General features: G+C 42.3%; 1 protein-coding gene across 2 annotated transcripts in view; it reads right to left on the bottom strand.

Annotated features, from left to right (window-relative positions):
• The window catches only part of CPNE3 (copine 3), a 437,917-nt gene that overhangs the window by 319,979 nt on the left and 90,960 nt on the right, over positions 1-26,978 (bottom strand). The window contains exon 1 of one of the 2 annotated variants that reach the window (XM_069220440.1): positions 21,545-21,567. The exons of the other annotated variant lie outside the window; for it this stretch is intronic. The gene's annotated coding sequence lies outside the window, so the exon portion shown is untranslated. Of the gene's footprint in view, positions 1-21,544; positions 21,568-26,978 lie in introns of those variants that run through there. 2 annotated transcript variants of the gene reach the window in all.

Genomic DNA, 26,978 nt, shown 5'->3' with positions numbered 1-26,978 from the left:
CCTTGACCAACTGGCCTGCTTTGCTTTTATGCTTTACAATGGAGTCCGAAGGAGGATAGGACTGCATACAGAGTAAGTACAGCTGAGACAAGGACCTACATACATCTCTAGTTGTTTGAGTTCCAACAGGATCTGGGCCTTGAAAAGGCAGACTGAGGCACTCTGAACTATCCAATGGTCTAAGGACTTTGTAGTGAATTCTTACACGAATTAATGTAGGCCTTTGTTAGGCTGTCAGATGAGGCTAGCACAATCCGATACAGTCTACGGCAAACAGCACTGGATCCTAGTGTTTTTTTCAAGATAACCTATAGTTCAAGAACAGAGACAGAGCCCCACTGGTCGCACTTGGTCAATGTGAAAAAGTGGCTAAGTATTAAGGGCCAGATGTAGCAAACGGTTTTACCCATTCTGTGTCTATGGGAAAATGTGTTCGTACATATGGCCCTAAGTGCTTTAGTAGTTTTGGAGAACTGGTTGACAGGCCAATATCCCCATGGATAGAGAGCGATTAAATTCTAATAAATTAAGGCCTAATAGATGCAAGAAGAATTTTAACTGGGCATACTTGGATGGTATAACTCCATACACTGACAAAGTGCAGTTTGGACATTTATTACAGGTTTGGTGGAGATCCTCCCCCATCCGATACACTAGTGGATTTACCGCCTGACGGTGGAAAATCTGCGAAGATGGGAGTGGTTTCTATGTCAGAGCCAATCTGCTGCTCCACGTCTGAAGGCTGACCTTTCATTATTTATGCAAAACTTCACCTGAAAAATGACAGATCCAATGGAAGAGGCAGCGAAGTCTCCACCGAACAGATATCAGCCATCTAGTGCTTTCTATATAGCATGGTAATATTAGTGTAGATGCAGAAGAATTCACCTTTTTATAGATTCCCCAATACTACTGTCCTCTAAACTAGACCCTTAGACACTATTGCTCACATTTTTGTAGATATACATCCCTTAGTATTAAGTACGATTTACAACAACACTGCTGCATTTGATGCATTTCTCAGTAGTCCAATAAAACCAAGTAAAAATAAAATATGTACAGCCATTTAAAACAAGCCTTTGCAATGCAATAGGTCTTACATATTTCGAACAAGTTAACTGTCATATTTTGACAACAGTGCCCTTGAGCAAAAACAAAAGAAAAGAAAACATGAGTGGACACTGAGAAAAGACGACTTAACAAAATAAAAGAAAGTTTGCTTTAAAAAATATAACTTTTTTATTTTGTTTGTCCTGCTGGGCACGTTTTTGCCAGTCACAAGCCTTCTCTTTGTGGGGCACTGGAAGTTAAAAAGAACAAAACAGTATCTCGATCACAGCGGGAGCATTAAGTTGAAATCAATTAGTGCTTGATCCCTGCTCCACACAGAGGAACGGAAATTATGCCAGGCAGGACTTGATGAATTACGACGTGGCTGTAAACAGTGCCACGCAAACCAACAAATGGTGAGCGACAGGTGGGCTCCTTTACTGAACACAGCAGAGTCTTGCAGGCGAGACGCATGCACTCGCAGACTCCATTCTAAAAATTGAGTTTCACGGTAATTCGGGTGAAAGTGTGAACTGGATTCTTGAGTTGAGGACCAGTCTCACCTGTGTGCTTCTTTCACTATATGACAAGTCAGTTTGTCAAGGCCAATTACCAGCATGATTGGGAAATTCATGTTTCGCACCATAGGTCTTTAAAAGAAAATCAAGATAACATATTCTGTTTCAGGGTGGCAGCACTGCGTTTCATGCGGCGTGACACACTGCTGTTAATGCAGTAAACATAGGCCCTTTAATCTCCATCTTGCAGGCTTAAGAAGGCACAGCTGAAATCACACTGTATTGTTTGAACTACTGTGCGCAGCTGGCCTAGAGCTAAGATAAAGCACAAGCAAGCAAGAACAATCTATATGACAAACTCATTGGTTTGCCTCAGCTTCCTCATTCACTATCTACAATATATTTTCTGGCTCGGAAATTCTACACAGAACTAATGGGGAAACATCTCATAGTATTAGGTACCCTACTCTGCCAGTAACACTGGACCGCAAATTTATGTTATATCAAAAGCTAACACAGATAATTAGATATATGTCTTGGAATAATGCAAGATGCTGTAACTGACCAATTTAATGCACTTCCATTCCAAAAACGACCCACTTATGAGGCAGACGAGCTCCTCTACACCTCTATCTCGGAACCCCTTGTGCAACACTGCTGACGGGTAATGTGGTTCTTAAGGGCTTAAAGTACTTGAACAGAAGGACACACAATAGACGTCTCCTAAAATAATTTTAAGGGCATTGCAGCAGACAGAAACTACTATTTTTAGATGCCTACATCCCATCAGTAATGGCTAAAGTACGACTATATAAAGTATCTGCCTAGTGAGCAGTCCCATTAGTCAGTGCTGTGCAGTACACAGCCCGTCAGGCAAACTCTGTTATCACCTTGCCAACCTATACTGTGCTACAAGCCTCATGAGGCAACACTGTGCTACAGCCAGTCCCCTTGGGAAGCGCAGTACAGCGTAGTAATCCACTCCAAAACTGCATACAAATTCACCGAAGAAAAAAGTATTCTCAGTACAATCCTTCAATACTAAATCAATAAGCATTATGTAATATAAGCCCCATCGGTGATCTGCACATTTTGCCCTACAACATGCAGACCTGGTAACAAGGTGCATTTCAAAGCTTACGTTCCAAAGGTAAATGTTGATGCGCATTCCCTTGTGAGAAGCATGTTTAAGTTTTAAGTACGTATAGTAATTTACGTAAGGCATATACAGAGGGAGAACATAAGGTCCTTGCTCCCTGTACGGTACGCCAGAGTCACCGTATTTGCATCTGTGCTACTTAAAACGGGCCTGTTTGCATTTTGATTGAAAAAGAGGAAGTTACTCAACAGTTGTGACTAATCAATGTTTAGGGCACCTTTGACCTTTTTCCAACAATAAACTTTCTTCAAACATCTCTAGTAATTTGTTTTCCCTACTTAATTGAATAGGTGACCTTCCCTGGATGTTTATTGGTGTTGCAATCTCCCGTCACCCCTCCACCATGAGTAAGATGCTTTACAACAGCGTTAACAAGAGTCTCACAAAATACCCTTTGATGTCCTCGCCTGTGGCGGGTGAGGTACGGGTGGGAAGGGGTCAGGAAGGGTTTACTATTCCAGCTAGCTAAATATATCTGCTCGAGGAAAACACGTCACTGTTTAGTCATCTGTGTAATTACAGTGTACTTAACATTAATGGAGAGGAAGATAAGGGAGCACCGGAACTACAGAGAAGGTACCAGTGAAATAAATTTAGCCCCATGGGGTCGTCCTGCAGAACCTGAGTTTCCAAGCCATCAGTTCTTGGAAGAGGTTAAAGTGCATAAAAAAGGTATGGAAACTACTATGAGTGCAGTGGGGTGGGGCCAGCGAATATGGATGCCAAGAAACAAGAAGTGTGGGAACTATTAGTGTAAAATTAAAAAAAAAGATATTAAAACTTCGTTCCCAATAGATCTTACCCATTTATATGCAGTAAGCTCATCAATAACGCACTATCCCTATTGATACCCCCTAGTACAGGAATATAAGTAGAGAACACGAACGCTATTATTAAGTTACAAAAAAGCGTGCAACTACACCATAGTTCCAAATGCAATAAAGAACTCGACGGGGCTGAGAACAGCTCCACTAAGAAATACTTCAAAAGGTGGTGCACTGCGAACTGTGTAAGAGACAGTATACAGAAGGACAAACCAGTATGATAATGTAAATCAACAAAATTAACTATTTAATATTTTGTTAACAGTCCAAGATGTTAATTTTACACAACCCAGTGGGCAGTGTAAGTTGTGACCACAGATTGTACAGAACAAAAGCTTTTTATCCTTGTAATTGCTGTAATTCATGGGCAAGTGATATGTTCACAATGAATAGCGATGGATAGCCAATGCGTTTCGCCCGACATAGGGCTTCTTCAGGGCCTGAATGGTATCCAGTCACTTATAATAACGACAAAAATAAGTATGTCAAATACCACTAGGAGATCATTCAAAGAAGTTACTCCCAATAAGCGATCCAAAAGATCGTAAAAAATCACATAGGGCCAGCCCAGTGTAACACAGAAAATGTGAAAATACACTGTTCTTACGAGAAGAGCAGTGTCAGAAAGCTCCGAATAGAGTTCAAAAACGCGGTCAGCACGACCGCCAGAGAGTACGTGTGGCCAGCCTGGAGTAAACTAGCCGGCCGCGACGCGTAAAATGTCAAAAAGCCGTATTTTCACATTTTCTATGTTACACTGGGCTGGCCATATGTGATTTTTTATGATCTTTTGGATCACTTTTTGGGAGTAACTTCTTTGAATGATCTCCTAGTGGTATTTGACATACTTATTTTTGTCGTTATTATAACTGACTGGATACCATTCAGGCCCTGAAGAAGCCCTATGTCGGGCGAAACGCATTGGCTATCCATCGCTATTCATTGTGAACATATCACTTGCCCATGAATTACAGCAATTACAAGGATAAAAAGCTTTTGTTCTGTACAATCTGTGGTCAAAACTTACACTGCCCACTGGGTTGTGTAAAATTAACATCTTGGACTGTTAACAAAATATTAAATAGTTAATTTTGTTGATTTACATTATCATACTGGTTTGTCCTTCTGTATACTGTCTCTTACACAGTTCGCAGTGCACCACCTTTTGAAGTAGATCTTACCCTTTTATACCACTAGTTCTTGGTGACCTGTTGTAATCATTCTACATTTTTTCACACAGCATTACTGATCCTCTGATCTTGTGCTCTACACTCGGGGGTACTCACTGCCTGGACGGCATCGCCTCTTTACACCTCATTCCCTTATGTTCTATCCTCATCCTTCTCATCTTCTCGTCCACTTTTCCCATCAGCCACGCAATCATTAGAAATACATACTCTTCTCTACAGCTATCCTATGTTTTTCTCTCCTCCCCTACCTTGTCTGCCACCCCACCTTACTGACTCTACCATACCCTACTCTCCACCTCAGGCACTGAGTTCAGCCAACATCACTTCCTAGATATCAGTAAAACTCCATATTCCCCCTCTCACTGTCTACCTATTCAGCCCCCACCCCTGCTATAACCTCACTTGTGATCTGTGTGCGTCTTCATCCTTCCATGATGAGTCGTACCCCACCTCTTCCAACACCAAAATGCAGGTAATACTAGATGCTCCGCCTCCCACCTCAATCAACTTCACAATAAACAAATTATAACAAGTGCAAGTAACTATTGAGTATACTGTAATAATGTAACTGCCCACATCTAAAGTAAAAATACAAAATAAAGTAATATCTGCCTTTTATATGTTCTGCACTTTTTGTGCCACCCCGCACATTCAGTATACATTGCCTTAGTCTTTATCTAACCACCCATACTGCTACTGTCTTGTGTTTCACTGGACTTGGAGTTTTAAGTCGACTTGTTTCTGCATTGCTCAACAAATGCAAATACAGAGTTAGGCCATGCACCAAAAACATATTTTACAAGCTGGACCTACACCAATTACTAAAACAAGCATTGGCAAAGGCAATAGGCCTGCGTTGGCTGCCAGTCGTTTGGCTTTCTCAATGCTTGCTTTATCATGTTTTTGCAAAGTTTTGTTTGGGAAGTAGTCGAGCCCTTGTTAATCTAAAAAATAAAAAGGCTAAATGTAAAAAAAAAAAAAAGAAGAAATGTTGGTCTCAGAAAGCACACATAGCTGTCCTGACACTGAAGGGAACTACTTTAACTACTTTGCGTGTGGCTATTCTCTTTGTGAAAGAAAATAATACAGTCACTCAGAGTGAAGTCAGCCAATGATTGCAATGGCTTGACCCACTGTTGTATGCTTTATGTTGTAGTGGCTGGAAGAAAAATGTTAGTAACACAAAAACATACCACCGATTCAATGAACAGGGCTGGCAAAAGTCCTGATAAGTAATTATATTATACATATATTTTAGTAAAATCAAAATGTCTTGGCTAAAGCAGCACCTAACAAAAGCCCATTTCTAATGCATTGACGGTGTAGGTCACCCCACACGAAGGAAACCACGGGTAACCCACCACCTGTGAGGTTTTATCTTCTCTCAATCCTATTAAAGGACAACCAATAAAGCATAATTTCTCAGTCATTAAAAGCACAACATTGTGTGTTGTTCGCATCCATGCTCAGGATATTCAGGCCTGTGCTGCACTATTAGCCCCATTTCTGGTTCCCAACAGGAAGGGGTTTCAATAAAAGGTCTACTCTAACCACCACAAAACAAACCTTAGGATTCAGTGAAGCTGTCTAATAGTATCTTCCCCCACTCCAATTCTAGATTCTGGAGATAAGTGTTGTTTGCTAGCTCCAGGACTATCTGGACATACATAAATGACTGTGCCTGCACAATCGAGATTTTCTCCTCCACAAGTTAAAGATATGGTACGCCTTCTCAAGCCTAGGGACAGCATTCTGTTTGCAGAGGATATAGGGTGCTATCAGAGACCCTTGTTACCATAGATCATGACATACCTAGTCACTAACAGATACTGCAACAAGTGCCTCCGTTATGCTAATATTTGTCACTTTTATGTTACACGTAAAACAAGTGGTGGAAATAGGAATATTTAATACCACTCCAAGTAATACTGATTGTGGGGCACTACTAGGTTCATTAGCCTCAAAGGTCTGACTAATACTTGTAGGACTTCTCTCCCTGTAAACTATTGCCCTGTGCTTGGTCATATTTAAGCAAGCAATAACCCAATACGTAGCATAGCGGTAAGCAGGGAAAATCACTATAAGAAACTGGCCAGTTGGTCATCGTTGACTGGGCAAAGAATGCCCAGACATGGTTTAACACACACAGAGAAAATCAAGTTTCTCCTTTCTGGTGACCACTGCTCAGGGGTCGACTCTGCCTACTCTTGTCCTGGAGCTTATTTCAGACATCTAAGAAAACAAGTAGAACACTAAGGATGTGTAGGCATAAGGTTGTTTTCTCTTACACGTGCAGGCCTCACAGAAATCTGTTTTTCCTACTCCAAAAAAACTAATGGGGCTTTGTTAGAAATTAGGTTTCTGGTTGGATAGGGTATGCACCTCAGCCAGGCAGAACCCAGCATTCTAGTCAGGGAGAGCAAATTACACACCAAGGATAACCTGTGCTCACCCCCTGGTAGCTTGGCACAGAGCAGACAGGCTTGTACACCCACTCACACCAGTGACACAATAAATACACCACAAAAGATATGCCACACAGGTTTGTATTAAAATAGGTTTCATGTATTGTAATTAGATCACAGACCATCAATGACATACATCATAAGTATTGTGTATAAACTTAAGCCAAAGTGACATTGGTGCGAACTATTGTGTATAATATGCAAACACTGAAATAACCCATGTCTTCCAGGCCACTGCCAGGTGAGTTTAACATACACCCACAAATACTGCACAAATTATGCAGGATTAGACGAACACTGTCGTTATAGAGAGTAAGTAATAGATACAGATTACTTTATAGGCAGGTGACACATAGATACCTTCCCAGAGAACATAGTTTTTGTAGAGAGTCTTCTATCTGACGGGAAAACACAACTCATGCAAGTGTGGTCAAAAATACATCATTCACCAGCAAATCCTAGGACACAGCACACCGGTTATTCTAGTAGCCACTGTATCGTCATAATGATGTCCCAACCTCTGGTTGTTATAAAGGCACCTGCATGTCATCTACATAAGATATCGTAACTTTTGGAATGCAGGGGTCTGAGAAGCATGGAACCATCAAGGACCAACCCCAAATGCAAGAAATGAACCTTTGGCTCCCCAGGTCTGGTGCACCAATAAAGAAGGTAGCTCCAGCATCCGCGGGGAGACCTTGCTGGGTCCTCCCTGCATGAGGAGTTTGATAAAGTGCAGCTTCCCATGAGTGCACCAGGCAGTTGCAGTACTCACGGGACTCGTCCGGCAGCAGAGGGGAGCTTCCTTTGGTCTCAAGCGGCGTCCTTCTCCCACTGACTGGTGGGCGAGGGAGCATGGGGGGCTGTGGGAACAGGTGCATTAACGAGGGCACGCTGCAGCCGGAACCTTCCAAAGTGCTATCATCGCGGCATGGCAGCTCCACATGGAGCAGGAGACTCTTGCAGGAGACTTTGGGGGCGGAGTCAGGCCGTGTGGCCATCTGCGGCGCTCTCTTATTGTCGGACGACCCTCCGGCGAAGCAGAGGCTTCCACTGGCACTGTGTTGGTCCCTAGTCCTCTGTGAGCGCTGGGTTGGGTGGAAGCCTGCTGCCGAAGTGTCCGTGGGCATCGGAAGCAGCGTGCACATCAATGCAGCTTCAGATTCCCTCAGAACAAAGGCACACAAGGAATCTGCACATACTCCTGCAATGAACACTCCACGTGCACTGGATTTGAAAGGATGAGGGGAACTGATAGAACGCTCACCATGGGCTTGTGTCACATAAGAGGTAAAAACAAAATGCTCACCATCAGCTAGCAGTGAAGGCAAGGCGCCATAAACAGAGCTCCCTACACGCTGATACTGTCCCAAAGCAAAGCTCTCCCCAAGCGCTATAATGGCACCAGTAGAGTTACACTATACAACGCTTACCATGTGCTAGTTGTGAGAAAAGACCAAGGAGTAGAAAAACAGCACTCTCTGTGTGCTGGACTCCTTTGCGGGCACTAAAGCGGAGCACAACAGGGACAAGCAGGCCAGCACAACAGGGCAAACAATTGCGGTTCCTCCTGGCAGTCCCACAGCCTTGTCCAATTAGACCAGAATCAGGGAGCAGCTGGCAGAAGGGTAACAAACAGAAAAGCACTTCAGTGAGTCTTTTAGGCCACCCAGTACTTCAGGCAGCAGGGCAACAACAGAAGAGCAGTCCAGGTGAGTCCCTCAGTACAGCAGTTCCTTTAGCAGAGATACGGTCCCAGGTCCAAAAGCACTCTTAAAATCATGGGGTCAGAGACCCTCCAAAAATGCATCTGTTCAGGGAGTAACTTTGAAGGAACCCTTTCAAGTGAAGCACAATACCCTTTCAACCCAGCCCTGTCTCCAGACATCGGTAGGGGGTAATTAGCCCATTGTGTGAGGGCAGGGCACAGGATACTCACATGTATGGTGTGAACGCCCCTCCCTCGTGCAAGCTCAGGATGACTATCAGTACACAGGTGCCTTTCCAATCACACCAAGCCCTTCTTGTGTTATGGCTGTCTGGAAAGTATGAACCAAGTGAAATGGTCATTTAGCCCCAGATGTGGACTGGAATCAGGCTGCAAAGCACTAGTTATAAGCACGGAGAAATGCCCACTTTCTAAGAGTGTAATTTCTAAAATAGTAATGTAAACTCTAACTATACCAGTAAGCAGGATTTCTACCAATTCAAACATACCAAACATGCCCACATTACTCATCACAGATCAGAAATTACCACTTAAAAATATATAAGGGAATTTCCAATGCAAACCTATGAGAGGAGCAGAACTCACAGTAGTAAACAAAACTAAATAGGCTGTGTGTCACTACTAGGCCATGTAAAACATACAAATATATTTCCTACCTTTTACATACACAGCACCCTTCCTATAGGACTATTGAGGGCCTATCTTAGGGGTGACCTAGGAGTAGTGGAAAGGGAGTTTAGGCTTTGGCAAGTAGTTTGACTTGCCAAGTAAATGTGGCAATAAACTGTGCATGCAGGCCTGAGACAGGTTTGAAAGGCTACTTCTATGGGTGGCGCAACCAGCACTGCAGGCCCACTAGTAGCATTTAATGTACAGGCCGATTTACATGGTATACCACTTTACAAGGAACTTACAGGTAAATTAAATATGCCAAACAGGTGTAAGCCAAGTATACCAAGTTTTAGGGGAGACAGCACATGCACTTCAGGACTGATTAGCAGTGATAAAGTGTCCAGAGTCCTAAAGCCAACAAAAAGTGGGTCAGAAAAATAGGAGGAGTAAGGCAAAAATGTTGGGGATAACCCTGAAGAAAGAGACATTTCTACGGCTGGCCTGAGGCACTGCACTGCTTAAGAAAGCCAGGTTTGATCACTCCCCCCATGAGGGGCTGCCCAACTTGCCGCTTCACCACCTATTGCTGGCACTGAATGAGTCAAGTAAATCTGGTAAGTGGGTAGAACCACTGTGTCTGTTTCACCTCTGGCAACAACCTATCTGCAAGCTGAAAGTCTGATAAGGACAGTTTACAAAGCAGAAAGGCTGCAGGTGTAGGACAGCTTAAATGGTTACAACACCGGCCTTTCCACCAGCCAAAGGCGCTACGAAACAACCATGAAAAAGCAGCTTATTCAGGACAGCTCTTTTTCTTTTCATTTTGAGCAGTAGGTAAAGTGCAACTATGTGCAGAAACTTCGATGTAGAACGAGGATGCAGGAAAGGCCTTTCGAACACAGATGTGCGCTTCGAAATGATAATGGTCAAACATTTACTCTTAACAGGAACAATGTCGCTTGCTAGCGGTCCTTATTGCACAACACGAGAGTCCCCTTGAACTTGGGCACGCTGATAAGAGCCCTTGCAGCCCCACTCTTCCGGTGGCCACACCTGCAGCAGAAGTGGGATGCGTCTGACGCAGCAAGAGTGGAATGCGCCTGTGGCTCACGCACCTTTTCTTTGTGAACACGAGGTTTTCAGAGCATGCGCCCGCCCAGACGTCTGCCTTTCAACGACGCCTTTTCCTTTTCACAAAGGAGAGGAACTGATGTGTATTGTATCGTAATGTACTGTATTAATTGTACACAAAGAGAAACACGAGTACAACTAAAAAAAGAGAAAAAGGACGACAAGTCTCTCAGTGCAAAGATGAAAACTGAACTGATTAGCCACTGGAATTGAGAAGCTTCACAGTTCCAGGGGTTGTGCTTGTCAGCGGGGTAAGCTAAGTATCTGGTTTACATAAATGAAAATAGTCATGAATACGGGGTGTGCACAGAGCACCTTCCCTACCACCACCTCCTTGAGACGAACAATGCAGGAGGTTGGAGAACCCTTTCATTTCATGCCTACGGGGTAGGTGACTCGAACGCAGGCAGCGAAACCACTTCATTGTGCTTCAAAAGCAGGTATGTGGGTCTCTAATGCAAACCGCCCTTGTCGAATAACTGTAGTAGTTAAAGTTGTGCGTATAAAACAGGTGCCGCCCTCTTGCTGCAAGTGCGGCACACGAGATTAAATTCAGTGCCCTTACCCAAGTGTATTACTTCATTAGTAAGACGGTTGTCTCGTGCCACGTGGAAGTAGCTTGTGCAATCATGTTACTGAATTGACCTCTTGGTGCTTTAGTGGAGGACTGAAAATGGGCTAAGCAAAAACCACAAGTACTGGAATCCAAGACATTATAGACAACGTGAAGCCCCAATTCTCCACTCATACACAATTACCGAGACGTGTTTGTTGTTGCCAAGAGTCCGAAGTTAAAAGCCCTTTTCAAGCAGCTTTGCCTTTTTAGCATATCGCACTTTGCAATCTGTGGCTTGTAATTTGATTCTACCTTTATGATTATTACTGTAAAAATCGGTTTTAGATTGTACTTTTTTTCGGACAAAATAAACCAAGGAACGGATGCCTGTCATGCAGGGCACAGTTTAAGTGGGATTTATATATTCACATCAGAACCCATTTGTAAAGCTACAAGTACAGCAAGTGGTGCATTTTTTAAGTCATTGGCCTACCTTCGCTATCAAGGCTAAGATATGAGGTGTGAGTTTAAAGCAATGTCCAGGGCCTTCTCCGCCAGTTCACTCACCGCCAGAGGTATTCGTGTTAAACCAGCGCCCTTCCATACACGTATAGTAAATATGCCTCCATTAATGCCCGCCAAAAAAATCACAACTCGATTTCTAGCAAGGCACAAAGGCATTTACTATTATGGCTTTTTAGCAACGAATGTGGAAAAATCCTCAACTGTAAATCCTTAATGGATGGACAGTGGATGTTCCCAGGTGCGGCTTGTAATCCAAGTTTGGGAACGCACACAAACATGCACAGGATTCCCAAATTCCAATACGGCCTCTTCCCACCTTGGAAATGGTCAAAAAGATATTCCAGCCAAGAGTTGCAGTAACTCCCCTTTCTCGGATGACCCCCAGATTTACTGTGAGAGTAGGGCATTGCCGCAGGAGGCTCCATTTCTGTTGTGCCTACTTTTATGCTGTGCAGAATTCCTCACAAAGACTAGGAACTTACTGGGAGAGGTCATACATTGCTGCCAAGTCTGATGCCTATGTGTGATATTTTCATATATGTTATGGTCTTGTCCAGCATTACACCAATATTGGTTAACGGTCCACGATACCCTGAAGGATGTGGTAAAACTCCCTGACCTCTTCATGTGGGAGGCCTGCGCTCCTGGCATTTTCAAACGCAACAAAACACAAAAATTTGAGATCTCGCTTCGCGATGCATCACTCCTATTAGCGATCCGTGCGATAACCCAACAATGACGGTCCTCAGGTCCCCCTCCGGTGGAGGCATGGAGGGGGGGCCGTATGCAAATGGTGGGTGGCGGAAGAGGCTATCCTATGCGAGGAGAAGGGGGCTCAACCGACTCCCCATAGCTTCCCATTGGGCGACAATACTCATTCACTTCCAGCAGAGCACAAGCGATGAAAACATGTCACCATGAGGTAGTGCTGCCTCCACGTTTTCCTCCCTCCTCCAGACACGGGACTGGCCTCTGGGCGCCGATAGGTGCCCCTGATGGAAATTTTACATTCCCATTTCACGACAGGACAAGTGGTCTGTTGGTCCCTCCCCCTTCCTTGCTTTTCGCCCCTTACCCACCATTACATCATAGCCAGTGCCACCTGATGTCCACCACAACACACGATACTATGAGTGTGTTCCACAGCTGCACAGCCTCCCCTCCCTCCCTTGTTTGTTTTCCACAGTTACACTTTCTTCTGCCGTACAGTTATCTATGCTACAGACCTTGCAGCCACGCACAGTGGAAAAACACATTATTAAATGCTGTAGGTTTATTTATGACACCTCATTCACTCAAATGTGCCAAAGACTCTTGCTGATCCTTTGTATAATGATGTTTAAGCTTGGCTGTAAGGAACCGGACGATATCAGTGTACACCATACACCCTGTTTATTGTTGTATTAAAATAAAATAAAACTTCCCCCCTCTCCCCTCAAGCTTTATGAATTTGAATTAAAAAAACAACCGCTCCTGAATGGTTGAGTTGCTGCAGAATGAAAGGGGAGAAGAGTGAGAGGAATGAAGCAGCTAAGATATAAACAAGTTTCCCCCAGGTTGCCAGCAACTTGAAATAAATGTAAATCTGTGCTTTTGGTTATGTGGCAAATCTTAAGGCTGATCGGAAGGCAAGTATAGGCATCAAATGATAGAATTTGGAATTTTAATAGAAACCTATACAAAATAATTTCACACAGTAAAAACACCGTATTACTAAAAACATAACTTTTGAAAGCACTGTTAACATTTACACGCAATCATTTTGCACTTTTTATGATAACATATTTATACTGTGTGCAACATATATTGTGTGTAATAAATGTTTTTTTTAAATTGCTTACATATTCAGTGTTTTCTCACAGTTTTGGATCTTTTAGCACTATAAATACACTTTACTATTTCTGCAGTGTACCAACCAGGATTCAAATCACTGACTGGCAGGTTACACCCACAAACATCTGAAGTGATCACATTAACCACCCAAGCTTTCCTGCCAGATGAAGCATTTCCCACAGATACATTTAAGTTGAATTTATTTTTCGGGTAAGGTGTGTGCTGTATATTTTATATGTAGTTACCTATGGGTAAAAGACCCACAAAAATGCTGCAGAATATTCTGTGCTTTTTAGCTATGTCTCTGATGCTGGCCCCACACTCGGTGGCCCGGGCCTCATGGTACACTCGATCACTATTCCCATACCTTTCTTTATTCACTTCCACCTCTATACTGTCCTTGCAAAAACTCTTGTTAAAAAATAAATTAAAAAAATGAAGGTTTAAAGGGGCTTAGAAACCCCTTACTTACTATTGGTCAGCTTGCACGTCACTCTTGTTTGCTTGCTTCTTATTAGTCAGTGGTTTCCTGCTTCCTTCCGGAATTTGGGTTTCTGTCCCTGCAGTGGAGTATGGACCAACTATAGTTTCTTGTCTGCTGCCAGTGTCCTTTCACAGCCCGCTTGCTTCCCGGGGTACTTTGTTTTCCCACTATTAGACATGCACTCTCTAAGATTGTACATCTCTGCAGCCTATCTGCCTCTCCCCGCGGTCTGTACTTTTTCACACACACCCCCACCTACCGCCGTCTGTGGCCTTGCCTAAACCTCCCTCCTCCAGCCACTTTGTGTTGACCTCAAATCAATTACAGCAAGTAGAGCTTGTTAGTCAGATCCTGGCTTCAAGCTTACACCTGGGCTCTATAAAGTAATGGAAGTAAGCCCAGAATATGGAGCTCCGATACAAGAACTGAGAGGAAGGGACTAACTTGCTTTATTTAGTGCTTTGTACCATGCTTCTACAGTTTCTAAGCTGTGTCACTCTCTAAGCCATCACCTCCCACCAAAGCCCACTTGTTCGTATGTAAGGAACATGCATTTAAATTAGAATCAGCAGACTACCATTTGCATGAATTTTTGTGGTAGGTGGAGAAACAGCAGCAAATACAACAAAGGAAGGAGAAACCAATCTAAACCTCCTTAAATTCTGGTGCGAGAAGTTAGGCTTAACTCAGTGTCAACCACGTACATTGATGATTAAACAATAAAGGCGTAATGAAAACATGCATTCAATATTGTGGAAAGCGCTAAAATGCTTGTAAAAACGAACTGAACAAATTATTAAATTAGAACATCCTATGTGTGGTTTTAATGGTAGTGGGTTTTTCTATTCTATTCCACAGGAATGCGGGACTTTGTGGTTAATCTTCTCTGATGTTCAGCTAACAGCAGGCCGCGTTTTATGTAATATTAGCTTTTGTTCACCTTTTAACGTTGAATCGCACTGAATAAAGGCCCTACGGCACCTTGCGTTTTGATTATTCAAAAGTGCTGCCATGCACGACTCGTAATGAAATAGTTTTCTGGGTATCATTGTATCAGAATTAATTTTACTAATAATTAACTGCTGTCAGACGTCCTGTATGCCTTATTTTAATTTGTATCCTTGTTTTAAAAGCCGGCTGCGGTCTCAAGTAGGTGCTGCTCATCGCTGCTTATAGCAAAGCTGGTTTCTTTTCGATTTCAGTCTAGGAAATGACAGGTCACCTAAAAAGTACAACTTTTGGTTTTCAGTTTGTATTTCCAAGTCTCTGTATAAAATGCTAGAACGGGATGAATAGGGACAAATTGCGCAAGGATAATTCAGAAGAAAATGCTAATTTTTAAGTTGCAACATGACATCCTCATTAGATTACTATATTAATAATAACTTGTGTCCTATAGTGCTAAATACCAAGTCAAGCATTATCGATAACATGTCACTATTGCACATTAGCGAATTGTAATGTGTGTCTTTGTTCCATCACAATAACTGCATGAGCGCACAGAGGCAGTGGCAAAAGTGTCCTGTTTGCTGATGCCAGGTCAGATGCCTTGAATTCAGGACACCTGGATCAGGGACTCATCCAGGGGATCATCAGAGGTCCTGGAAACTTCCCATTCATTTAGCATCATTTCTAGTGACTATTGTAATGCACATTAATTAAGACTTATATGGGACATCAAGAGGAGCCATTATGACTTTTGATAACTTCCTGCCTATTTATTATGAATAAATTATTGCTTTCCCACGCCCTCCCTTCTAGAGCTGACCGTGCTTGCTTTTCCATTCCCCGCCCTCCTGGCCATGTTTTATTTCCCACCCCACCCACGGACTATGATTTGTTTCCCCGCCCTCCTCCAGCTGTCTGTGCATTATTTCCCATCCCCTCCGTCCCTGCACCCTCTTGTTGATTGTTACTGTGCTGTTTTTAACCATATTGCACAACAGTATGGGCTGCTGATGGGCTACTGCGCAATATGGCTTAAAGAAAGAAAAACAGTGACATGACTTGTGTTGCGATCTGAAATCAGAACCTGCTGCATTGTGCCATCATATCTTCTATTATGTGTGGTAGAATGCAGAGAGTTGTGATTCAAAAGGTAAAGACAGTTGCCGATTGCAGCCTGCTCTGCCGGTTGTGATATTCACAACGGGAATAGATCTTTAAAGCCTACCAGAGATTAATCACCTTGCAGAAGCAAAGCCACCATTTGACACTGTTTGCTATCCCATGTGGTGCCTTTAGATTTAAGAGGATGTCTTTTGGCTTGGTGTCAGCCTTGGCAGTTTTTCAAAGGTTAGTGGAAGCTTTGTTTATAGGGTTCACCAACATGAGGTGTTTCCAGGATGACATCTTGGTGCATGGAAAGGATATAGAAAGTCATGGCAACACACTAGGGACAGTTCTGTCCATCTTGACCGAGCGAGGCATTACTCTGAAGGCAGGAAAATGTAGGTTTGCTGTGGATTCAATGTATTACCTGGGTTACAAATTGTCTGCCCAAGGGGTGGGACCGAAGGAGAGTTTAGTAAGAGCAATTGGGGATTTTCCAGTACCACAAAATCAAGGATCAGCAACTATAATGTTTTCGAATGTTGAAGTTCTATGCATGTTTTATTCCCAACTGCAGATGGAAAACCTATCACGTGAGATCTCTCATGAAGAAGAATCAACAGTTTGTGGGGGCTCTAGAGCAGAATCAGGAAGTTAAAGCTATTAAGAAATTGAGCCAGCGAATGCCATCCCCATTTAACCTTTTGACACTCGTGATTTATCTACAGTAGTGGCAGATGTTAGCATGGTTAAGGGGTGGTTCTATTGCATAAAAAAGAGCTGGTAGAGAAGAAATGATAGCACTGGCTTCTTGGGTCTTGTGTGGTACTGGATCCAGATACTTTGTAATTGAACTTGAGGATCTGGCATGCCAGTGGGCTTTGGACCATTTCAGAAATTATCCATTGGGAAGAGAGTTTGTCATCCCGATACACCATAAGCCTTTGGTTGGTGTTTTTACCACAATGGGGACGAGCAAAGCTACACCTTGCATTGCTAAATGGCACTATAGGCTTTTACAATTTCAATACCATTTGGAATATATTCCTTGTGCGAGGAATGTCATTGCAGTCTGTGCAGATTGCCACTCAAGAATGAAGAAACAGGGAAGTGACTGGAAGAAGATTTTTGAGTGGTAGCTGCATTGGTAGTGATTAAAGAATCATTTAAGGTGGGCACTGTGGCATTTGGCACAATCTACTCTAATTGTAACGGCCACCCAAAAGAGCTTGTGCGCCAAAACACTTCAAAGGGGGCAGAGTAGTGCCTTGCACAGTAATGAACGTCTTGCTTTGAAAATTTCAGACAGAAGAGATATCTCCATGCTCACAATTATTCATGATGAAGGCCCTTCACCTGTGACTGTTTGGGGTCAGGCAGCAGAAGTGCGCAAACCTTTGTGCATTTTAGACTACAAGCACAAGGGAGGTGTAGATAGAGCTGATCACAGGGCGAAGCCTTACAATGCTGCTTGAAAGTCACACATCTGGTGCAAGTAGTTGACTGTTCCCCAAATTCAAAGGTGAGTTTTGTACAGTTTCAGCAGTCTGCAATATGCAGCCTTGTTGCAGTTGAGCAGGCACGTGTTCCTAGCGTCAGAGTGGTGGAGGATATCACTAGATTGAAAGAATGTCACTTTCCTGAATACATTCCTCCAACACCCCCCCAAAAAAAAAAAGACTTCCCTTGTCAGGTATGTAGAGTCTGTGTCCGAATAGAAGTATAGAAGTATAAAAGGAGAGTCATATGTACTGCCAGGAGTGTCCTTCTAATCCTGGCCTGTGTGTGCCCATGTTTTAAATTGTACCATACTCAACTCATGTATCAGAAGTAACCATGAGAGTGAAAGGAACAGACTGTGGTATGTAATGCTATATTATTTTCAGTTTAGATACCTGGTTGGAAGTAGCGTGATATGCTTAGTTACCCCTGTTGTGTATGTAGTCAGTTGGTATTTCATCTTCAACCATTAGGTTGATTCTATTTGAATAAAAAATGCTGTTTTAGTTGGATGTTTTATTATTTGTCTGTAATTTGTGTGTGTAATGTGGTGGTAGCGGCGGAGGGTGTCTTGTAACCAGCTGCAACTCACATCATACCACACAATCACCGAAACCCCACATTCCGTCCGCCTCCAGGCGGTGTGACTGTTGTGTCTGAACTGGCATCTGGCTGGTGGTGTGAGTGTGTTGGCTTTTGGCTGGCGGTATATATGTTGCTACTGGTCGCTACACGCACCCTGAAGCCAACTGCCAGTCAACACACTCCACTAGCTGCCAGACAGTGGCATTGCTGTGTCGGTCCTGTGGCTGTATGAAAGTGATGAGGCCTTGAATTGAGCCATTTGTTGATGCGAGTGTTGCAAAGTGCTGGGCCTGAGGATGAAAGTGTAAATGGTTTTTTGTGTGTGTAACACAAGAAAGGTGCATGGATGGACTATAAAGCGTTTGTTGCATTGTTGTGGCGTTACAGCTCACAAGTTGTGAGTCACTGCTTAAGTATTCTGAAATTGTAATTATCTTATTAATAGTAATTTCTATGTTTTCATTTTTGGGAAATCTTTTGTTAATAAAAATGTAAATTGTCTGTATCAAAAATCTACCAACCCCAGATATTATCATAAACTAGACATTGGGGGACTCCAGGGCGTTGTGTTCTGCACAGATCCCACAAGGTTTTCTTACCCAACAGCCCTTGCAATCCTCCATCATAAGCTAAAACACATCTTTTCTACATATGTCTGTGACTGAAAGTACTGGAATCTCTTGGGAGCTGCAAATTTCCTGCCACCTACAGTTCCTACAGGTCTCCTGAAAAAAAGGGTACTTCACCTTCCAGTGTTGGACAAGAGCAAAAGGGCAGGGTATAAGACGCAATGTGGAAACATCAACAAAAAGGGTAGCTGCAGTTTTTGGTCCAGGAAAATCTACAAAACCCAGGCATTTTCTGAAACTTGACATACATAAGTTGGAATTCCCAGACTGTTGAAAAAAAAGATGCAAATTTGACGTGGATACCATAAGTGGGGAAAAAAGTTATGGAGGCCTAAGGGCAAACTACCCCAAATAGCCAAAAATAAAAAAGGGCTTAGCATTCTAGAAGGAAAAGGCTTAGCAGCCAAGAGGTTAAAATTAAAAAGGGTTTTCTTTAACAGGAAGAAGCATTCCACCTTAGTACATCAAATTATTTTCATAAATACTCTCTGAATTCAGCTATTAAAACTTGCTCTCATATCGGTTAACGAAGACAAACGAGCTATAAAATATTTGGCCAGGATCACACACAATTTGGTAAAGTGGAAAAGCCAATGTGGGAGCCAATGTGGGAGCAAGGGTTTCCGGGTCCATTATGCAATGGAGCTTCTTAGATGGCTACCTCTTTCTCTGTGTTTTAATACCAAAGTGTATGCTTTGTTTTTAATTCCTCGTGCGATGGTTGAGTCTGGGTGGCAGGCAGAAACCACATTTAGGCTTGGCTTGTTTTGGGCTCGAGGGTCCAAGAGGGCCTCGAGCTGAGCCAGGGCCAAGCCTCTGACTCCAGCCTGGTTTGAGCCTTAAGTGGCTCACCCACTTCTAATTTCGTCACGCAAACTATGATCAAACTTTGAAGAGTCGGTATCTGCTATTCATCATGATGCCTTCATTTGAATGGAGATGAAGAAGTGAAATAGCCAAACAGGCTTTTGAAAAGGCAATAGGTCACGCATTAATGTGACAAATGCTATTAAAATGTTTTGCATGCACAAATGTAGTTTATTACACTAAGTCCTGCCTCAGTGGCATCACCATTGGTGGCCAAAAAAGGAGCTCTTTGAATGCTGCACGCATACAGATTTGGGGAGATAAAGCAAGTGTCTTCAGCTTCCTTCTAGCACCAGGGCAAGTATGGGAGCCCTGCGGACAAATGTATGCACCGACAGCATTTTGTCATGGCTCCTACATAAATGAAAGCTACTAAACATTCTTTTCTGGCCTGAGAGTGACAATTCAGTACCTTACGTCCTGTTGGGAGCCAGAGTATTGGTTGGAAGAGGATCCTGATGGGATTCCATCTAGTAGGAGTCAATATATACTCCGCAGAGGACCAAAGCGAATGGCAGAAGTGACATTAGTTGGAGAAGCATCGGGCTGTAAAGACGTATCGTTAAGCAGGAGGAGCACTGAGCCTGTAGCCAACTGTAAACAGGAAACACAAACATCATGTAAGGACAAGAAGAGGCCCTGGAGGGTACACTCCTCTGCTGGGTTGTTTTTTCAGTGAACATCTTCTTCGGCACTCCTCTACTCTTTCCGTATTGGTAGAGTATGTTTTTGTGAACACGTGGGTTCACCACGAGAAGCCTATTGTGGTTCTGGTATTCAGCCCTTCAACTATTTATGGGGCTCTGCTCCCTTGCTCTCATGAGAAGTAACTGCTCACAAAACGGAGGAAGTGGCACTCGAGGCGTGGCAGAAGTCATGCACATAGTATACATCGCAAAATGTACACAAGGAAATATAGAGGATTTTCTGGCTGGCTCCAGGGTAAACAGATCAGTTATTTGTTAACGAGCTGTTGAAAGAGGACTGGTCTGACGCCCTAAAAACAAACAGATTTAGCAGCACACGAAGTAGACAGAATACCTCTCTGCTGTTTATGTTGAAGGGGAACGACCAGGCTTGCTTTATCTATCCTCAAAGCAAGTCTCCACAAAAAAAGCCGAAGAACGAGCCCCCGGTTCAGCTCTTTATCAGAGTTTTGAGGTCTGTGTTAGCACGCGACACACAACGAGGTTTAGTAAAACTAAGAATAGGGAGAGTGTCAGGCTGGACTCTCCCAGAGCATGGATCTGGGGTCTGCACAACACGATCATCAAGCTAACAACTTACAGATGCCCGGCCAGGATTCTGTGTTTATAATACTTTTAATAATATCTCACATCTTAAGTATAGTTACAATCTAAACAGCTCAAAAGCAATGGAAACCACAAAACAGGACACCGATGTATCACACATGCTGGTGCGATAGGCAGGAAATCACCAAGTAAGAATGGTAATCTTGTGTGCGGTAACGACTAGCAGTTAAAGTAGATACTGGGCACAACACAGTATTCAAACCAAGGCTCCTGGCTACCCACACCAGGTTATTCTCGTTCACAAACCTTCAACAATTACAAAGCACGAAACCCACTTAGAACATAAAAAATAAAGCACCAGTGCAAGTCAGCGCATGGACACAAATACAAGATCCACAGGCAGCTTCTGTTGGCAAAACCTGCAAGAAGGCTACACTTAAAAAGGATTACAATAATCTCTCAAAACAGACTGCTCAGTATATATATTGTAACTGTTATTGTTCCTGGCCCTGGAGTTTTAAAAACACCCAGAACAAATCAAAACATAGCAAAACGCGATGGCAACTACAATGGCCAGATTACCTGCAAAGGAAGGGGAGTGTCTCGGAGTTTGCGGGTGTTGGCTGAACACTGCCGAGGTACATCGGCCTAGGATGGGGCGGTGAGACACCAGAACTGCAGCCTTGGAGCGGTTCAGTGGATGCAGCTAGCTGGCTGGTGGCTGCACGCTGGACTGCTGCCCTCTGCCACATCAAGTGGAAGCAAATACAGGGCAACAAAAAAAAACACACTGGGGCAGAAGGGGTGTGCTCGTAAAGTAGTAAACACCGCCTCACCTGTTGCGGAAGTCACTCCCTCCAGCGTCCTGTCTGTCACCGGTGAGGAGCACGAGGGACTCAGCGGAGGTCTGTGACCCCTGACGTCAGTGACGGTGAACTGTCCGCCTCTGCCCTCCGAGAAGCAGCTCGGGACTGGGGGGACTCAGCACATGGCAATGGCAGCTGCAGGGCCAGAAAGACAGCTTCAGCAGTGCCATGGGTTTAGTCCCCCAACAAGAGATCAGCACACTAGCCGCACACTCGGGAGTGCAGTTCTGCAAAACGGGCCTCAAGCGTCATGAATCTAAACAATGTTCACCAGGCTGCCTTGCAGCTTCAACTCATATTGCCAAAGCCGGATGCCCGCAACCAATCACAGTCCAGTTGTTTGTATCCCTGCAGTTTCAACGATTCAGACAATAAAGTTGGGTCATGTGTACCACCCTCAGAGAGAAGTCTGTCCTACCAGGACCAGCTAGATGTCCAGAAGCTCGGAGTAACCGTCTAGGTGCTCCCCAGCCACATCTCTAAGTGCATTCCTTCCGGCTGACTCTGGGAAAAAAGAACAGGAAGTCGTAGGGAAAGAGGGGGGGGGGGGGGGGGGGTATCTGCCCCGTGTGCAGAGCTCCAACTTTTAACGACATTTTACAGTTAAATAAACGTTCGCAATCTGTTACAGGTAACCCCAAAATAGGAACTTTGCTAATGTTTGGTGGGGAAACTAGCTGCACAGTTCGTTGTGACATTTGTCTTTAAATACGTGCTTGAGAATTGGGACAGACTCCCTTCCTCTTATACTCCGTTGCATTTCCATAGTCCTCACTGGCACCCACTCCACAACTCAATGAAGGAAAAAAGCCTTACAGTAAATTAGTTCTTAAATATTTCCTTACTCTTATCACATACTGAAAACAGAATGCATTGGATGAAATGTACCAACACTACCTTTGAGGAGGTTAGTGAATACAGTTTAATTCATTTTCACAGGTATGTATATTCATCTCTGGTAACCTTTCGAATTTACTCTGTTTATTTAAGAAATATCAAATCAAAATTTCATTCACATTATATGCTGTGATAAAGATACAAAGATCAATGAAAGATACAATTAAATAGACTATAACAATCAAATATTAGGTTACTATTTAACAAATATACTTTGCTAAAGGTCGCCATCCATTTTCACCTCTCTTACGCAACACTTGCCTCTTACTCCACGACCGGGCATTTTCTACATGAAAAGAACAAGAAATCAGGCTCTTGGTTGAAAGAATGTGCTGGCTCTAGGTTTAGCTATCTGGAAGCTATACAAATGCGAGCAATTACGATAGCCACAAATACCATTTCATAACACACAGATATATTATTCCCAATATTATCTACACAAAGCATATGAACTTTGGAAAATCAAGAATCTGTTTTTTTTAACTAATATCCCACAAAAGCTAAAAACGTGTGTCCCAGAATATTTGCAGATTAGCACAACCAGCAAACATATGTGCTATTTCGGAGCCAGGTCTTGAACCCCTAGGACAACAGTCACAGACTCAGCTACCCCAGTTAAAAAGTTTGACAGGAGTATGATAAAGATCAAATAATGTCTTATAGCATTGAATTTTCAAGTTGGCAAAAAGCAATAGAACATTTCTCATCTTTATAGTCTCACACAGACTGGTAGATATTTTAGTTCCCAGTGCATTACTAGAGTACACTGCTTGGATTTTTAAACCCTCAATTATTAATTTCCAAGAATAATTGGGATTTTGCGCTTTCAGGGAGTAATCACATTAGAGAGTAGTAAATACTCAGATATAATAAAGTTATTACCATGATTTTTGTATAAAATTTCCAAATTGACGGTATATAGCTATCTTTCTGTTATTCAGATTTCTCTTGTAGCTGAGAAAATTAATATAATATGGTTTCCTGGCAGATTTCCCACCACCATTCGATTCAAGCATTTTGCCAAAATTTGGTGTGACTATTTTGAAATATTAGGAATACAGCCCAAGTGCACCACAACGGAGTACGATAATAACATGATGTGATATTCAATGCATTACTCCATAGGTTCCATAATTTGATAGCATTTCTAACCCCTTCAAATAATACTTTCTAGAAATAATTTTGTTCTGTAAAATGGTTAAACTCTTAGCAATAGTTCCCAAACTCAATTCATACATTAAGGGTAAATTACCTGACCTCTGCATAGCGAGTGTATAACCCATAATTAAAAGTAATTACATGATAAATCATGGCTGAAAAAAATAAGACCTGAAGTTAGGGAGTGCTTTATCCCTTCTAGTAAAAGGAAGTCATGGGTATTTTGTAGCTCTATAGGGTCGTCTGTACTCCCATGTAAAACTAGTACATATGGTATGCACGTCCTGAGGCAGGGCAGTAAAAAGACATAGTACTTTAGTTATAATTATCACCTTAACGCTGTTACAGCAACCAATTAACATATGAAAGAAATTACTTCATCAGTTTAAGTCAGTTATGATCTTGTGTAACAATGGTTCACAATTTACAGTTATAATCTTATTAACATTCATTATCAGGATGACCCGCAGGTATGCAGCATTATTAACCTTGAGGTAATCTTGTAGTTTGATGTAGTGATTGGCCATGATCTGATTTTTTTTTTATTCATAAGATAACCTGATATAGACCCATATTTGTTTACCTCAATTCCAGTGGTTTCAACTGACTTACTTGAAGAAATTGTTGTTATACCAATGTCATCTACATATGTCAAGATTTTAGTGGAAAGTCCATTCATTACTCAGCACTGCTGGAATCCATTGATTATCTAATAGTTTGTAAGAAAATGATATAGAAATATAGTTAATAATAGTGGTGGGCAGGAGCAGCTTTGTTTGGTCCCCTATGATACTTGTATGTATTCTGATTGATCCCCCATAATCTGTAATTTGGCTATTGGGTCCTTAGTTAACACTTTTATTGATTTGATAAATTGTTGCTCTAATCTCCATCGCCATATAAAAATATGACATAAACAAAAGGCCTTTATTGCATCTAGAAAGATCACTGCCAAGGTGGAGCTGTTGCAGTTTGCTGCATCAACTACATCAATCGCCCTATTATGATCGGTTGTAACTTGCCCTGAAACAAAACATTAATGCCAGAGTGACACAACCATAACAATGATTCAGCTAAGTCAGCAGGCCATACTGGTAGTGTATATTTTGGAGTCGCTATTTATTAGTTATGTGGGTTGATATGACCTACGACCAGTTGGGTCTGTATCTTTCTTTAATAAGTGTATAATATTTGTTTGTGTCCATAATTGTGGAGCATGTAGGCCCTTTTGACCATCCCTCATCAAAGCGAGTAATACACTTAGAACAGTTGGGTGGAGAACATGGTAAAATTCTAGAGGGATGTTGTCTAGGCCCACAGTCTTCGCATGCGTGAGGCTAACACTTGATCTTTTAATTCTGTGACAGTCTTTTCAGCATCTCTTAGTCACTTTGAGTGGCCGAAGGTAATAAGATCAGACAAATAGCACTTAACGTTATCCTGAATGGGCTGCAGGTCCTCCTCAAAAGGAGCATGATAATAACGCTGAAATACTTGTATAATATCGCCCGGAACTTTAACCAAATTTCCTTCCTTATTACAAATAGCTTCAATCTTATATCTAGCGAATATTTTGAATACATTCATTAACAGCAATAATCCGCTTATGTGTTTTAGAGGTCAAATATGTGCAGTGCAAATAAAAGTTATCAATGATTATTTATTTTAACAAATGCAATACACTGTTGTCATATGACCACAATTCCACTCAATACATGCAAACAGAGAAATCCCTCAACACTATCTCATGAACAAAATTTGTGCTGGGCCTTACAGCGGTTCTTCTTAGTGTATCCTCCCTGTTTTCCTTCTTTTTGGTCCGCTAGATGTTTTACCTCTGCGATGGTGGTGAAACATGCTTTAACGGTCCTCTGCCACATATATTGTGTTAGAAAGATTAATATGTAGACAATTTGCACTTATTTGTTAACCATTTGGTTTCTAATATGACATCCTCCATCTTCCCACATGGCTCTCAAAACTCCAACAATGGATGTCACACAACCTCGATGCTGAATTCCAAAAAGACTGAGTTCAGCCTTATCACCCGAAACACAAAAGAAAGTTCCATCCATCGTCCATTGATGAAATTGGGAAAGAAGGATGCTTTCCTTCATTAGCGTCAACAGTAGGACTTTACAGTTGACACTAGTCCGTCCTTCAGCCCTTAAATTAACAGATTATCTCAATATGCAAATTTACATCTTTACTTGATTAAGAATATCAACATCTAAGAACTCCTGCCCAAATGAAAACATCAACCCACATCCTAATAATTTCTTGTTTGGATTTTTTCAGCACCATTCTTGTAGTTGTCCCTCAAGCTCCCCTTGCCTCTTTCAAAGCTGTGCTCCTGTGCACGGTAAAACCCATTTTCTCCAAAAGAATATTCAGTCATATCACTCCAATAATGAGAGATATGAATTGGTTTGCTATTGCAATGAGGATGAAGGTCAAAATCTACTTCCTCAAATATGAACCTAATCAAATCAGCACACCTCATCAACTTCCAAACAAATTTAGACGGACAACTAGAACTTGTAACTAAGAACACTCTCCACCTTCAAACAATGAGTTTAAAAACCTCAAAAGTAGTTTCACAAGAGGTTCAGGAAACCTCTGGAACTCATTGCCTGCCCAAAGGCAAATTCAAATTCATCTTCCACCTTTAAGAAAGTCATTTAAAACATATCTTTGACTTTAATTCATATCTCGGACGAGTCTTACGCTTTTCATGTGTCTTAACGAAGCTTTGTGTTGCCTATTGTATAGTGCTCAATGGTCTATGAAAAACAAGCTGATAATAGTCAGTGGTGCGTCACTATGGAAAATCGTAAAATAAATAAAACAAATAAATGATGGACTTGGCGTTTCACTTTTAGTATTTTAAATATATGCTAAAACAGTATTAAAAACTGCTGCATGCTAAAAACCAAGGCAACCTCAATATGCCATACATGACATTCTGGTGGAAGGGTGGAGGTTAATAAGGGGGACAGAGAAGTGAATGGAAGCAGACGGCATTCCTTCATTTTTCCTAGAGAGAGGATGTCCGTCCTCTCCTTAAACTAAGGCAGTTCAAGCATAGTCAGTAT

This window comes from Pleurodeles waltl, chromosome 2_2 (assembly GCF_031143425.1).
Source record: "Pleurodeles waltl isolate 20211129_DDA chromosome 2_2, aPleWal1.hap1.20221129, whole genome shotgun sequence".
NCBI lineage: Eukaryota > Metazoa > Chordata > Amphibia > Caudata > Salamandridae > Pleurodeles > Pleurodeles waltl.
The sequence above is the reverse complement of the archived record's forward strand: the minus strand, read 5'-3'. Positions and strand labels throughout refer to the sequence as shown.